Below are 17,445 nucleotides of genomic sequence, written 5' to 3' on the forward strand. Positions count from 1 at the left end.
CTATAAAGGTCACATCCAATAAATTTAATATAATTACTAAAACTGTACTATAAACATAAATGAAAACTTCTCTATGTATTTTAAGGGATGGTATTAATCATATTACAAATAGATTAACATTAAAATAAGTGAGTTAATTGTTTTTAACGGCTGATACCTATTGTATTAAAAGCAGATGGACATTAAAATTGTTAATGGATTTAACTACATAAAAGTATCGCATATTGAAACCCTATAAACTGTATTGCACTGTAGATGGATATCACAATAAAATATTTGTAATGAACGAAACAGATATTTTAAATAAAATAAATATTTGTCTAAGTTTTGCATTAATGTATTAGAAACAGGAGCGTCATTTCAGATCTTGATTGGGGGGGGAAGACCCCTTGATATAAGTAAAATTTCGTGTTTTTTACTGACTTATTACTATTCTATTGATAAAATCTTTATTAATCTCAAACTCAGGGGGGACAATTGCCCCCCCTGCCCCCTAAATTATAAAACACTAGCAAATGATCTAACCTCAGATAATCACCGAACATTTCTACACTAATTATTTAGTATGAAATAGGAAAATAGCATTGTGTACATGATTGAATGAGGTTTGAATTGAATAGACGAAAACATATTTCGTAAAATTGAAAATTTCATACCTTTCTCATTTTCAGAATGGGTAGAGTATCTAGAACTGAAATATAGACCGTTTTTTATAATGAAGATTATGAAATAAGTGAAATAAAATTGTATGCTCTTAAGAAATCCTATGATTTTTGACGATATTTTTAGTCAAATCATAGGGTAATGATGGTTTTGCACATTGTCCACATAGGCGGTGATTAATTTACGGAAGACAGTTTATTATTGTTTACGTGTACGAGAAGAAATTGTTCGTTTTTGAAGACTTTTATTTTTGAACATGAGTTTACTTTGAACTTATAATTTTAAGAGAATTTATGAGTTCTCTCTTTGAAAATATATTATTATGGAGGAAGAGAGATTCATTGTATCTTTATGTTGGCACCTTTACGTAAGCATAGATTATCATGAACTAATAAATAAAATTTGGCGCATTAGTGATAGTGAGGAATAATATTGAAAACTAAATTCGAAAACAAAATTGAACATCGTACTTAGTATATGTAATTTGTCGCGTTACAGAGGGTGTGTTCATTTCTCTGTTAGTGATCGAAAATGAGTAATATCCTTTTCACTTTCATGCAAAACCAAATATTATTTTCACAAGCAACCACACACAATACATTTTCTCTTCTAAGGTTTTTTCCAATTAATAATTAGAATGTATTTTTTTCTTAAAATATTCCTTCATGACTTCCTTAAATATGACATTTACTAACTTGTTATTGCCTAGAAGTAAATAATCTAAAGATACATTACATTACATTAAAGAGCTGACCTGTCATTTCTGTTTGAAAATTCGAGTGATTGTAATATGATAGTAAGAAATGCTTATGTATGAAAAAGAAATCTTACCAATGAGCTTACTTATAGCTATGTGGTTACTTATAGCTTATTTATGGCGTAAAATCCTTCGACATAGAATACCTGAGTACGATTCCGAATTGTAGCTCGTATGATTCGGATCCACGTTAAGCTGTAGGTCAAGTCATATACAGCCTTGATGCTGAAACAAGCACCAAACTCCAAATTAACTAACCACTGATCCATAATCTGACAAGAAATTCAACTTGTCTCTCATTTGGAGACAGTTGTTCCATTTCAATCAATGTGCTGCTGCTGTGTTATCAATACCAATTTTTCAGTTCACTTCCATTTCAATCAATGTTTTCTCCTGTACATTCACTACTCTTAAATTTTGTTTAATTACTTATATTGCTTTTACAAGTACCAATTTCTGAAACAAATTTAAATTTGAATCGCAGTTTAACATTTAATATTCTATTTTTGGTATCAATGTAATCAAAATTATTTATTTATTTTATTATTTTACGTGGACATGAAATAATAAAAATAAATATTTTTGTATGTAACAAATATAAGCACCCCGGACAAAAAATTAGTCACCCCCGTGCGAGAGCAAGGCTGCGTCGGCAAACAGGTACAGATGGCGTATTGGTCGAATCACATGGCCAAATGTGCCTACACTACCTCGAGACGATCAGAGGGCATTACTGTGGAGTGACACAGAACCGATCGAAGCGGTGTGTATGCGGCAAGATGGGGAAGAACGCGGACGTGACGGAGTGGCAAAAAGGAGCAATCGTGTTTGGCCGTGCCCATGACCACATAGTGATTTAAGTTGCCCGATTTGTTGGTGTTTCGTGGCGGACTGTTCAACGTGTCTACAAGCAGTGGTGTAACACACGTGGCCATGAAACACGACGTTAGAACTGTGGTCGGAAAAGGATCCTCATAGATCGGGCCCAAAAACGTGTTGCCAGGCTTGTGACTCGAAATCGCTTTCAAACCCGCCAGGAATTACTATAGTCTGTGAATGCAGACCAAGTTCAACCTGTCAGCAAGAGAACATTGCAACGGGAACTGCATGCAGTGAACATATGGATTCGGGTACCTCGCAAAAAACCATGGCTCACACATGCACATAAAGTTGCTCGTCTGCAGTGGGCCAATAATCATCAGAGATAGACAGTAGCAGACTGGCGCGGTGTCATATGGTCTGACGAATCACGATTTTGCCTGTATTCGAATGACGCCTGGCTTCGTGTCCACCGACGGCCACATGAAGCATTTCACCCGCAGTGTGTGAAAGGTCAGGTGCAGGCCGGGGGTGGGTCTGTCATGTTCTGGGGGTGTTTTTCGTACTATGGGGTGGACCCACTCATTGAGGTGTCCACGAACATGAACTAGTACGTTTATTTGAACATCCCGGACGAGCAGGTGTTGCCCTTCAGTCAGTTTCTTCGCGATGACTTTGCTATAGACACTCCCATTTTTCGAGACGACAACAGCAGGGTTCACAGAACTGGACCCATATGTGACTGGTTTGAGGAATACTCAGGTACTCTACCACACCTCGAATGGCCCGCAAAATTGCCGGACCTTAACCCAATTGAGCATCTGTGGGACCAGTTGGAACAGCGGGTGAAACGTCGACATCAGCATCCCCGACGTTTGGTGGAATTGCGTGATCTTATCCTCCGTGAGTGGGTTCAACTGAGTGTGACGGCCTTCAAGACCCTTGTGGACTCCCTTCCCGACCGTATCCAGGCGGTTTTCCAGGCTAGGGGCGGCGTTACACGGTATTAACGTAAGTAGCAAGAGGCTGACTAATTTTTTGTCCGGGGTGCTTATATGGTACACTGAGAAAAAAATGTATGTTGCGTACGTAAAATCGTATGTTACATTTGTAAATCCTGTAGTTTTGGGACTTAACGTACAGCAAACGTATAACTGAAAATGCATGTTTTATAATACTTTCTTTCTCTTTCTGTACGTAAATTACGTATGAAACAATAAGGCGGTCAGGATCTCACATACAAATGGACATATAACATATAGCTGACGAAGGTAACATACATATCTATGTAATATAAGAAAGACTGTTACATATCAGACATCTTGCAACGGCATGATGTAACATCTACGGGCAGTGCCTATGTAGCAAACGGATAACGTATGTTCTATACTGATTTCTGTGGTAAGCAAGAGGATTTCGTATATTTGTACAATATACCACTGTCGGGAAAACGGATTTTTCTCAGTGTAATGAAAAGCAAAGTAGAGTAAAAGTAATGGCTCGATTATCTTTTTAAATCTAACTTTCTCATGTCACAAATTGCCTAAGATGATATACAGGGTTTGTCCGGCAAGTAATAGGACTGAGTCGATTTAAAAAAAAAATAATCGTTACAATTCTTTAAAAACTTTCAAAATAGGCTCCTTCTGTGCCGATGCAGCGCTGCCAGCGCGATTTCCAAGCATTGAAGGCGTCACGGAAATCATTCTCCGGAATAGCCTTGAGAGCCGCGGTGCAAGCTGCTTGGATCTCCTCTGTCGTCTCAAAATGCTTGCCTTTCATCGGGCGTTTCAGGCGAGGAAACAAAAAGAAGTCCGGGGGGGCACATCTGGGCTGTAGGGAGGCTGCGGAAGCGTTGGGATGCCGGCCTTGGTCAGGTAGCTGTTCACAAGAAAGACGGTGTGAGCCGGGGCGTTGTCGTGGTGCAGCGTCCAGTCGGCTCCGATGTCTGGTCGGACCCGATTGACCCTTCGTTTGAGTCTCTTGAGCACTTCCACGTAAAACTTGGCGTTGACGGTTTGTCCACTCGCCGCAATTTCTGGTCGTCAGTGAGCACTTTTGGAACAATCTTCGCGCACACCTTGCGCATGTTCAAATGCTCCGTCACAATTTCATGAACCACAGTTTTTGGTAAATTTAACATCTGGGCAATTAAACCAATACTTAGTCGACGGTCTGAGTTCAAAACTTCGCGCACACGAGTCACATTGTCGGTGTTCGGTCGAAGTCGAAGGTCTTCCAACACGGTCTTCATCGGCGACCTCTTCCCGGCCCTCCGAAAAGGCCTTGTGCCGCCGAAACACACCACTTCTTGCTAAAGCATCATCTGGGTAAGCCTGCTTGATCATATCAAACGTCTCTGTCGCAGATTTACCGAGTTTAACACAGAATTTAATCGCGTACCTCTGCTCTAACGAACGCAGCATTTTCGGCTGGCACCACGCACAGAAACACGTCGCGCGAAAAAGCCTGCCCTGACTCTCCGTGTGCTCGGAGACAACTGACCAGCCGCTCGTTCGTTAGCTAGGAACGCCCTCTACCGGATCCAGTCGATGCGCGCATGCTCCGAAGTACAGTCATGGCGGAATAAAATCAGTCCTATTACTTCCCGGACAAACCCTGTATATGGATTTATATGTGTCTATATGGAACTTCTTATTAAATGTTAAACCCGTACTGCCGTCAAGAAACGGGTATTGGCATGAGAAAGACCACAAAATGAACCTGTATTGTTATTTAAAAAAAATCACACGCGAACTAATTTCCTAACTAATCCTGTAGCCAAATGATGCCAAATGAAGTTTTTTTTTTCATATTTTAAAGGTACAAACGGAACACACTTTTCGTCCTTCATTTCAGTGAAAAAAAGAGGACACAGGGAAAGAATATTTCTGGGCCAATACTATGAAACGACTATGGATATATGTGATTTATGATCTTCTTACCCTAGAGCAGGAAAGCACAACAGAAAAGGGAGTGCTGCTAAAGTCCTGCATTTTCGCTAGTTACATACTTTCCGAAAGGTAAGCTGGGATCTTGCATTTCGAAAGCTTATCAAGGCTCCTTATTTTCATTACCATAAAATATCAAAGTGAACACGTCTATGTTCCGTCAATTCTACAGCCAATCTCCTGATATATAGTCCACAGTAGATTGGTGTATATTATTGAGACTCAAGAGGCACATAAAGCAAAACGCTGGGCTTTTCTAGGAGAGATGTATCACAACTATATGAGATCAAAAGAGAATCCTCTATCATGTAAACACTTTTTATAAACTTATATAAATATATCATAGGTATTTTGCTAGTGTTAGCAAGTTACTTGCCGGAAGCTTCCATGTTCTACGGTCTTCCGCTAACCTCTTCGTTTTCGTGTATAACTTCTCTGTTTTGATATCGTCCATTAATTGTAGTTTCCTTTACCACTTCCTCTCTTTCTTGCCACCATACCCTCTAGTACGTTCCTCATAATAAAGTTCCTTCGTAGCCAATGTCCCAACCAGCTTCTCTTCCTCTTCTTAATAATGTCTAAAATTGTACTTTTCTCCCCCACCATTTCTAAGACACTCTCATTCGTTTCTCGCTCGACTCAACTAATTCTCTCCATTCTTTTCCACACCCACATTTCGAAAGCTTCCAATCGTTTTTCATCATTTTTGCGTAATATCCATATTTTTGACCCATATAGAAGAATACATCCACAGGAAGCATTTTATGAGTCTTTTCTCAACTCTTTAATTAAAGTGCCACAACATATATGTGACATGTGTTAGAAAAGTAATGAAAGTTTGTCAACGATTAATATTATTATGCTTACAAATCAATTATATCCCCTTCAAAATAATCTCCATGAGCAGCTACACAACGATGGAGGCGTTGTTTGCGTTCTTCGTAGTAATGCTGGAAGGTTTCTGCTGGAATATCTTTCATCTCGTCGATTTGAGCTCTTCTGGATATCATCCAAAGAACCAAAAATTGTGAGATTTTAAGTGGTTTTTAAGCGAAGTGGAATAAAAAGTCACAGGGACTCAAATTCGGTGAATAAAAAGTGAGGAATGTATTTTTCTGCCAAATTCCGTCGGAGACTGCTTTGTTGTGGTACAGCATCCAAATGCGTGCAATCCTTCTCCTGAGTCTTTCAAGGACTTCTTGATGAAACGTTTCATTGGAAGTTGTTCTGTAGCACGAACTGCTTGTTAACGATCCCCGAGCGTCAAGAAAGAAAAACAAGAAGAAAATAAATGAATATCAATTTGACTTTCAATTTGCTCATTCTTACTAGTCCATCTTCCATTTGTTCTCAACATTCTAGAAAAGAGTTGTGCCATCTGAACATTTTTACCCTGAATAGGAAATGTTCTCCATAAACTCTTCATAATATTTTATGTCACAGTAACGGATTGGCAAGCTTTACAAAACATTTGATGGTACAACTTGGTTAAAATTTTGCCGATCCATTTTCGTAACCCCACACAAACACAACACAACTTCATTTTAGACACACTCACCTATCGTACCAACTGGAGCAAGGTCACACTTGTACTGACTGGGTCAAGAACAAAGGAGTTGTGCCATCGTTACTTTTCTGACACACCTCGTATATATACACACACGGCCCTGCATTTGAGAAAATGACGGTTTGTAGTTAGTCAACCGAAAGGAAGACAACATTTTAGATGTTCATCGATTACATATGTTATACGTATATTTCAATTTGATAATTTTCGTTTGTTGAGAAGGATGCTTCACAAAGATAGAAAGAGACAGACAATTATTTCAGAAGAGGAGTTGCATTTCTCAAGCAAAAGTTTCTTTTCATGAGCAAAGAACCACAAATTATTTTTAGATACTCTGGTCTTCATGAAAATATCAGTTGTAATTGCGGTATTGCGTTCTTTGTATACGAAGCAAATAAAAGAGTGTGTTTTAATGTTTCTCGAAATTGTATATTTCAGTGCAAAATTCGCCGTATGTGCAATTCCTACTGGCATTTCATTTAACAAAGACCTCTAAATGAGGGAAATTTGCCGGACTGTTTTTCTAAAGTTCCGAATGAAAGGTATTAATTTCGATTGGAAGGCATTTACGTTGCTAACCATATCGATTTGTCTTCCTCCTAAAAGTAATATCTATAGGCAAAGTCAGTTAGCAAGGAGAACGAGAAAACAGATCTAGAAACAAACAAAAGTTACCCGTTTATTTCTCTTCATGTTTACTTTTTGGCGCTTGATGTATAAGTATTTTAGACTTCTAAACTATACCATGCATAGGTGTCGGAAGTATTAGAGAAAGTCTTTGTCCATCCACCCGTCTGTCGACAGATATTAGAGCAAAAACGGTAAGAAATATCGAGATGCAGTTTCTTGTAATCGATTCAGTGTCAGAAAAATAGATACCATCTCCTCTCTTAACTATCTATTCAAACCGAAAGAGGTTCAAATAAGTAATTTCCGGTTTCAACGTTTATCACTATAGAACCAAAACGGTAACAGATTGCTAGAAGCGAGTTTTTGCAAACAATTCACAGTATCAAGGCAACGTATACCACGTCTATTCTGAACACTCTACGAAAACTGGAAGTAGTTCAAATATAATATTACTTCCGGTTTCAATACTGATTTTCACAGTAAAATCGATCTTCAGTTGTGATTTAATTGATTCATTGTCCTAATAATACGTTCTATGCCCTTCGTTAACTCCCTATTCAAATGAGAAGTGGTTCAAATTGAGCATTTCCGATTCTAACACTGAGCTACTCCGTGGCTAAGCGGTTAGCGTACGCGTCTTTGGCGCGGGAGACTCGGGTTCGATTCCCGGCGGGAGCTCATGTGGTTCGGATTCCACGTTAATCAGTAGGTCCACGTCTCATATAGCCTCGCTGCTGAACGGGACGTAAAACTCAAAATCAATCAATCAATCAACCGATTCTAACACTTATTGCCATTGAACCAAATGGTATTAGATAACGATAAGCGGTTTTTTGCAAGCGATTCAGTATTTCAAGACAACATACCATTACAAACCAGTAACACTCAATCATAACCGGAAGTGGTTTAAAATTACCACCACTTCCGGTTTCAATACTGATTTCCATAGAACAAAAATGGTAAGAGATACAGATATACAGTTTTTTGTAATCGATTCAGTTTCCCAAAAGTAGATTATATCTCCTCCTTTAACCCTCTTTTAAATAAGGTAGTGATTAAAACTAACCATTTCTATTGGCAACATTTACCACTATAGAACAAAAGTGGTAATGAGCAGATACAAGTGGCTTGGTTCAGTCGATTCAGGGGCTCAAGAATGCATTACTATCACAACCCGCAAAATTCTACTGAAACCAAAAGTGACTGAAATATGCTACTAATTCAGTTTTAATACTGATTTCCGTAGAAGTAAAACAGTAAGAACTCGAGATTCAAATGTTATCGATTCAGGTTACCAAAAGTAGGTGTCACATCTTCCTTTAACCATCTTTCAATCCGGAATTGGTTCAAATTAACTATTTCCGGTTTCAACCCTTATCGCCATAAAAGAAAAACAGTAAGATACAGCAAGTAATGGCTTTTTGATATGAATTTAACGCCCGAGGAACAGGTTATATCGTTGATCTTATTAATCTATTCCAACCAGTAGTTATATATGTACTATTTCAAGTTTTAGTATTGAATTCCCATAGTTTGGAAGTCTACCGTAGTTTCACACTTTAAAACGAAACTCATTTATCTTAAGCATAGCACTTTTTCTTTCCTAAAAGATTTCGCGATCTACCCAATGCTGAGTGTCGACAGACTACTTGGCTAGCCTGCTCAATGTTTAAAATAATATTTCATGTAGTGAATTTATAACAGGCTTTACATTATCTTCTTACTGTGAAACATTGGATCGCATATAGCAGAATGAATAGAGAGTAAAACATTGTACAAATCTTAATAAGCCTGTCGACAGTAAAAGGTTGACTATTTCTCCTTTATAATTTATATATTTATTTTAAATTGCAGAGACTATGACTAAGCGGTAGTTTTTCACTCGTTCGGAAACAGAATTTACTTGATTTCGTTTGTTTACTATTAAAACAAATTGTACAAAACAAATTTTAGTTTTGTTAATTATTGTACAATAATGGCAGTATATCTATTATTATTATTATTGCTGTACAAAACAGTAGTGGGAAGTGCTTTACTACGTGACAGAATAAGCGCTTAGCCTTGTGTAAGCACAAGCCTATTCATTGTATAATTATGGGAAGAGAGTTGTATCCTACTTACATAACTACTTCAATAGCCATAGCAACGTTTTAAACGTAAGTTCTACACACACACACACACACACACACATATATATATATATATATATATATATATATATATATATTCCAGTTTTATATCAATATAGCCTACATACATTGTATAATACCTAATCTATTTTAAGACGTTCTGATTTCTTTGCCAAGTAAAATGTAAGAGTTGTTAGGGCAATGAACTATGTTAAGTACCAATAAATATTTTATATTGCAAAGTAGAACGCGCCTCTGTCAACGTAATGTAGGACGTGTGTAACCAGTTTCAACATCGATTTCAGATAAAGTGAAAGATTGAAGAAATGGTTCTTGAAGGTGTTTTGACGTTAAAATTGAGGGCAATTGCGACACACTATAGAACTGAAGAAACTAAAAACATGATGAACGTAAAACCCGACACAAATACCAAACATAATTAGGCATATTTTGTTGAACAATATTAATAGTCTTCTTTGACAGAATTCTGTTTGTCCATTATGACAGATATGTGTTCTGTTGAGGTCATCGAAAAACATTTTAATCAATAAGCATCTTCTTCAGGTGTGAAGTAGCAGTTTTGCTGGGAAGGCTATTTACAAGAAAATATATGCAGAATAAATTATTCAAGACCATTTGGGTATTGAATACAGAACTTTCAAGCCACTAATAAAGAATCAATTCCGTACTCTTGGTTTGAAATCTTTTCTGATCTTCTGTTCAACACTACTATGAGACGCGGGAAAGTACACAGGGGGTGGGTCAGGGGGCCCGTTTCTCTCCGAAATCCCGTTTCTTCTGTATTTTTTTCTAATTTTAGGCGTAATTAAAAAAAATAATACAACTTATTCTCATGTTGGATTTAGGTTTCCTTCGAAAATCATCGGACCCTCCCGAAATAAATTGCTGCGTATGTCCTTGGTGACTTAATACTTCTATAGTGCAGATGGTAGACTAGTTTATTTTCTGGATTTCCCAGATTTTTTGTCGCTTATATGCGCGACTAATGAAGACCATTGGCCGTGTAAATTGAAAGTTAGCTGCACTGTTTGTAATATTATAATTTGCTTCGTGTGCAATCCAACACTATTGGATAATCACCAAATACTCGTACTTATAGGTATGGAAGCTATGTCGACAGTAAATTTGAAAATAAATGTTGAGAAGTATAGAAATACAGTACATTTTGTTAGTTTCGGATGATTATCTAAGCAAAATTTATGTCTAAAATATTTATCAATTGTTTCCATTTTGCTAATTTTTGATTCTTTAGTTTTAGTTTACATAAAGTAAGATGTAACGTTTTCTAGAAAATTGAGGAAACCGAATAATTTTGTAAATTTTAAAGTTGATGGTGAACGAGAACTACGCTACCTACTAACGCCAAACTGATTCTGAAGTATAACCTCATTAGGCTCTTCATTATGGCACTAGCAAGACGACAGCACATATTTATGGTTAATGAGATATACTCCAAAATTATGATTAACTATTAAATGTTATTTTCTATTCAACTAAAATATCTTCCGGAGATAAGGCACATATCAGTTGATACATCACTTCGAGCTTAACAAATGAAGAATATGAAGAAGGTTCACACGCGATATCAATCCAAGGCAGTGGCGTCACCATCAGTACCCGTTTAACTTATATTGCGATAACTCATGTCTATCGTCTTTTCTTTGGTTTTAGAGTTTTGGCACATAGGACCTTTCTAATTTTATTCAATTGCCCTCTTGTCTTGTCTTGTAGACCTCACTTAGCCATTAATACCAGTTTGCCGTGAATAAATTCAATTCAATTTATTTTTCGTACCTGCCTCCCTTCCGATGGTGACACCATTGAATTGGATTGACGTCGCTTGTGATTCTTCTTCATATCCTTCATTGTGGCCCTCCTTTCTGTTCTCTTTGGTCCAGAATATTTAAAACTACCCACTCTTTCCTTCATTCTTGTCCAACAAAGACGTGAAAAAAAATGAAATATTTGAGTTTTAGGCCTACGTCCCACGGTTATGCCGGTTAGGCTAAAGGAGACGGTGATGATGAGTAATGAATGAAATGGTGGAATGAAGAAAGTGGGAGGAAACGGGAGAATCCCGAGAAAACCCACGCACACGGTGTTTGTCCACCACAAGGTTCACTTGGCGGAACAAAGACGTGGTAACGTTGCATTTTTCTTTACCATTGGGCGCTATACCAGTTTAGAGCCCAAACAGTTGGTCCAATTCTGAAAATTCCAACAGTTTAGATTGAAAACACATACTTTCTAGTAACATTGCTCTCTTATCATTTTTTCGTATCTTCAATAGTTACCAAGATGGCCTATGTAAACGACTTATAGGAAACCCTGTATATATATACGATATACTTAGTATATAGTACTTTTTTAAATATGAGGTCGTGTCTTCTAGCAGTTACACACACACACACACACACACACACACACACGGGCCATTACATCATATGTTTTAGTTTTTCCTCAGATTGTGTACAAATGTGGTATCCAAACATAACACAATTGTACAATTTTACAGCTCTACCTCCAAGGGGGCTCCTGTAGTAGTCATTCGAGATTTTGATCTTTTGTGCAAAAAACGCCTAAATCTACCCTCGACTTAAATTACTGAAACTCCTAGATCTCTGGTTATATTGACTATTTGAAAATGGTTTTCACTAAAACAATTCTAGAGTTTGTAGCATTTAAAACATTGTAGGAAGGACCTTCCTAGGTGGGGTTACGCATATGAATTTCGCGATCATAGAGAAACAAACAAAGAGAAATACACAATGACAAAATTTGGTACTTTTTTCTGTAAAAGGCCCACCTAACATCAACCTCAAAGTTTCAAAATAAGTAGCTGTGATATTCCTCTCTATTATATAAAAAATTAGATTTTTTTAATATGTTCAAGCAAAAAAAAATAATAATAATAATAAAATAAAAAATAAGCAGAGGGTGGACTTTGGTGCTTTTTGCACAAAGCCTCGAAGGAGTCTATCCGGAAGCTATGATGTGAACAGACTTTGGTGGAGATAGCTGAAATTCAGCTCAAATGTAGAAGAGACTGTGGAGATTCTATATTCCAAAAGCAAATTGTCCTAAAATGGATGAAAGTAAAAAAATCACGAAACCTGAACATTAATGTCAATGAAAAATCAATGAAAAAAACGAAGTCGTCCACATATCTCAAAAACTATAATAAGGAGATGGCTAGTTGAAAGCTTATTGCAAAAACATAACGAAGACCTTAAAAATGATGTATAGCACGTAAGGTAAATATGGATAGAACATTGCCAGAAGTCAAGTTGTTTGAATAAAATCAATAATAATGAAAAAGTATATGCATCTTCTGCGAATTACCCAGGGCGCCCCACGTGGTGGTATGTTCTTGAAATTTCTCACATCTGGATTTGGAATTTCCAATACTCGATTTAGCACGCAACGTGACTTTTGACCTGATCACGTGACAGTCTGGTCCTTATGGCAAACTGCATAGGCACTTTCCAATGGCTCCTTCAGGAGCTCCTTTGAGGTAGAGAAGTAAAATTGTACAGGTATGTTATGTTTCGGTGCCACAACATTTGTATAAATTTTGAGGAAAATGTAAAACAACTGAGTCACATTTCAGTTTTAAATTTGGTGACTTCATATGGAATGGCCCACACTTCTTGCAGTGACACACATAGTCCTAAGAGTTGCGTTAATTGTACTTTAATATCTAGCAACATTTGGTTATATTAACTCGATTTTCACTAATGTCATATACTATTAACTTTTTTGATTAGATCAAAAATACACAGTTTAAAATACAGAATACATATATTAATATATGACAACAGAAATACATAATTAATGTACGAATACTCAACGTAATAAATTATTAGAATCATCTACACAATAACAGAGTTGGAAAGGAATAAATGTATAACATGGAATATATAAACTTTAAATAACATTAACAAGGTAGAGTAACAATTACCTAGGAGATATCATTGCATGGAGAAATCTTCAGTAACGGAACACGGGAACAGGCAGTTACATAAGGCATATTTAGATTACATTTACTCTGATAACTGATCACCAAACTTACTAGTTTTAAAAGTAAGATAATATAGTGGTTTTAGAATGTATTTTTCTTCAGTTACTGTATTCTAATTTTCTCTGAGTTGTACATTAGAAACATAATTTTATTTCTTGATTTTTATTTACGAGTGAAGTGAGTTTCTAAGATGCAAGTGTACTTCCTTCATATTTACCAAATGGAGCTAAAAGTTCAAACTATTAGACATTCAGAGGCGAAGAAAAATCCCATATTGATGAAACCATTGCGCAGTAAATATTGGATATCCAACAATATTACTACTGGATAATGAAGAGAATGTCCAAAGATGAAACATATAACAATCCATAGATTTAGTTCAGTTGAACAAAATGATATGGGTAAGTGTAAATTCTCATGTGTAGTTTTCGAGAAAATCGAAAAAACAAGTTTATTTTTGTAAACCAGAAAATGCATGCTGTACAATAATCACACCACTAATTAAGATGAAATTAATAATAAAATGTACTCGTACATTAATCAAGCATTTCATTATAATACTAGTAAGACGATAGTATACAGTACGGTTAATGAAATATAGTCCAAAATTATTATCAGCCCTTAAATTTTGTTCAACTATAGCATTGTCCAATAACAAGACTTGTACCAATCGACAGATAGAATCAAGATGAATCAAGTAACATGCTTAGACGTAAATTTTTATGCGTAGTTTTTGAGAAAATCGATAGAAATTAATTTTTGTGGAATTAAAATTGTATGTCCGTCGATATCAGTCTGATGGAATTTATATTTCTATTCTTCTGTAGTAATTATTTTATTATTAATCTTGTGTACTGCATAAGAAAAATATGAACCTTTTATAGCAGATTGTGTTTGTTATTTGATTTCTTGTGACAATGACGAACATATTACTTGTAAACATCTGTATAAGTATGTCTGCATGTTATACACTATATAATGCTATGTATATAATCAGTGGTCTTTTTTAGATTTTGCTTTTTGCGTAGCAATTTGCGATACAAATTTAAATTTGCATAGCAATTTTTAAATTTTAGAGAGAATATTTGTTGTTTTACATGGTTATGAAATAATAAAGATAAACATTTTCGCCCAAAATGGTACCTAGTTTTGAATGTGTCCACATGGAGTTTATTATTATTATTATTATACCTCTTCGCTTAGGTTTCTAACTCTCCCTTTGATAACACGTAAATTTTAATATGGTAATTTCTAACAAAGTATTGCAGGTAATGACTTGAAATTATTAATAGAAATACAGAAGACTCATATAAATCCAACCACGGTCTCCAATTTACGTTACATGCGTTAGATTAATTGCAATATGTTCTTCAGTAAGTTTGACAACAGAGAATAAAAAGTATGCACAAATGGGAGAGGGGGGATTGCTGAATGGTGGTTAGAATGACCTGGACTGGAAGAGCCCAAAACCACTCATTTCTTTCTTTCTTTCTTTCACGGTTTGTTTCTTCAACCCCGCACAGTCTCAAGAAGAAAACTTGTATGGGTGAGCATTTTGAATTAGCAGGGTAAAAACAAAAACTAAGGTCAGAATGATTCCAAGGACGGATTAAAGGGAGGGGCATTCCAATACAATGAATAATAGGAGTAAGAAACAAGAAATTGCGTAATCTAATAAGAAAAGTTTATTGAAGTGTGCAGATCAAAACGCATTTCAGGTGTCACAGCACTGTACTCTTCTCCCCTCCCAATCCCATTCCGAAGGAGTTCTACGGGGATTTAGGAATTCGATTTCTGGATGTCGGTATTTATGGCCATGTTAGCGAGTCACGTATGAGGGATAACGTCTCTCGTCGATCACACGGAAAGGGAAGGAAGAAAGAATTGGGTAAAGAAGAAAGCGACCTGGGATTTATCTATCAGGTACCACCCCAGCATTTGGCTGATGTGAATGAGAAACACCCAGGAAAAAATGATTCAGGATGGCTGGCCTGAAAAACCTTTTTACGCTTTCAGGGAAAGGCAGAAGGAAAACCAGGAAAAGGAGAACCAAGGATAGAAAAATCTTGTTTTACGCCCCACGCTTATGCCGGCTAGTCTAAAGGAGGTGGTGATGATCAGAAATGAAGGAAATGATGGAATGTAAGTCGGGAGAACCTCCAGAAAACCCACATATACGGTGTTTATCCACCACAAAGTTCCTTGGCGCGAGCTGAGATCGAACCAAGGGCCCCATGCTCGAGATGAACGCTCTATCACTGAGCCACCGCGGCCCAACCAAGCATAGAATATCTAGATACAGTTTCGAAGAAGAGATCTTATTAAATTATAAAACAGTTCTCCTAAAGGAGAGAAAAGTTTTAAAAATTCCATGTTGCTATGGTTGAGGTGAGAAAGATTTTATTATTATTATTATTATTATTATTATTATTATTATTATTATTATTATTATTATTATTATTATTATTATTATTAATATTATTATTATTATTATTATCACCGTGGATGCCATTCCGGGTTTCCTCCTATAAAAATATGTACACACACTATTTCCAACTATGGTGACCTTACTTTTTACAAATTGGTCTAATTCAATATTGGTATAAATAGTAGTAGTTTTCAAGCTACATATATGAATTCCTTGACTAACTAAATAGTGCATGCCCCTTCTGGCTCACTCACCACTATTTAACATTAAATTTCAAATTATCGAAATATTTGTATAAGTTTATCATTTGTAAAATAAACATTACGTAAAAGGTCTACTCAAATTGATATCAAGTTTTTCTGACATTTGTATATTATGTGTATATTTCTTAATTCACATTACTCACATCACCCCAAAAAATGAACAAATTTTAAAGTTCTGGTTTGAACCTCCCTTACAATAATAAGCAAATGCACCAGGAACAAATTCACTATTATTGACAATGCAGAAGGGAAGGAGATTTTCTGGACGAGGAAGGAATGTGTATTCGTGCAGAGGCGTCTAAAGTAGTGGGCAACTGCCAAGGGCCTTGCATCTTTAGTGACCTCGCAAAGACCAAAGAGCCTAAAACGATTTGGCACTCACTTTTGTCGATGCAACACTAGAATTGGGTTAATTTACATTGGGTTTACTGCACCTAATTTCTTGGTCCTTTCTTCAAAGTTGCATTTGATATTATTCTTTTCAGACTTTAATAGTTTAATTAGACTTGCAAATACACAACATGAACAGAACTTTGATGATGATATGACAGAAGTTTATCAATCGGTGCAAGGAAAAAAGCAATACTAAACGATTGAAACCTCCGAAGATATAAATACTACAGACCTACTGTTGATTTTATTTATAAGCGATGAGTTACAATCAGTTTCGCTTAACTCAAGTAATTTAATAACGAAACTAATTCATGGACATCGTTAGAAAATTTGACATTGATGTTCGAAACAGTTTCATTCATATATAGGTCTACCAAGCTGTGATCTTTACACCGTATTCAGAGTTATAAGTTAAGATGTAGGTAAAAATTTTGCCTGTGACGATGAAGTTAATATTTAGCACGTGGAAAGAATAATTCTGTTCATGTTCTTACAAGTTGAAATTAGAAAGCATTGGGCAGTCATTAGTCGAGTAGGATAGTGAAAAATTACTATAACAGCTAATGATGTACAGTGGGCCACATAAATTCTTGAGGTACAAAATCCGTGAGTTAGGCAAGGTTAATTACGCTCCAAGATTAATTACGCCTGGTAGAGCAGCAAGAACAGCAGCATGAAGGTGCCCCCACCTGTTGAAAGAACAAATCGTAAAGAGTGTTTTTGTGTCTGATAAACAGCAATCAATCTTGCTTGTTTTATCTCGTTTTGAGATACGCAACATGAAATACTTCTACTTCACTGAA

The 17,445-nt window shown here is 36.3% G+C and overlaps 1 protein-coding gene across 1 annotated transcript in view; it reads right to left on the bottom strand.

Annotated features, from left to right (window-relative positions):
• The window catches only part of LOC145661188 (cadherin-86C-like), a 458,587-nt gene that overhangs the window by 240,797 nt on the left and 200,345 nt on the right, over positions 1 to 17,445 (bottom strand). The window lies entirely within an intron of this gene.

The sequence above is a fragment of the Thermobia domestica genome, chromosome 1 (assembly GCF_964235325.1).
Source record: "Thermobia domestica chromosome 1, izTheDome1.hap1.1, whole genome shotgun sequence".
NCBI classification, from domain to species: Eukaryota; Metazoa; Arthropoda; class Insecta; order Zygentoma; family Lepismatidae; genus Thermobia; species Thermobia domestica.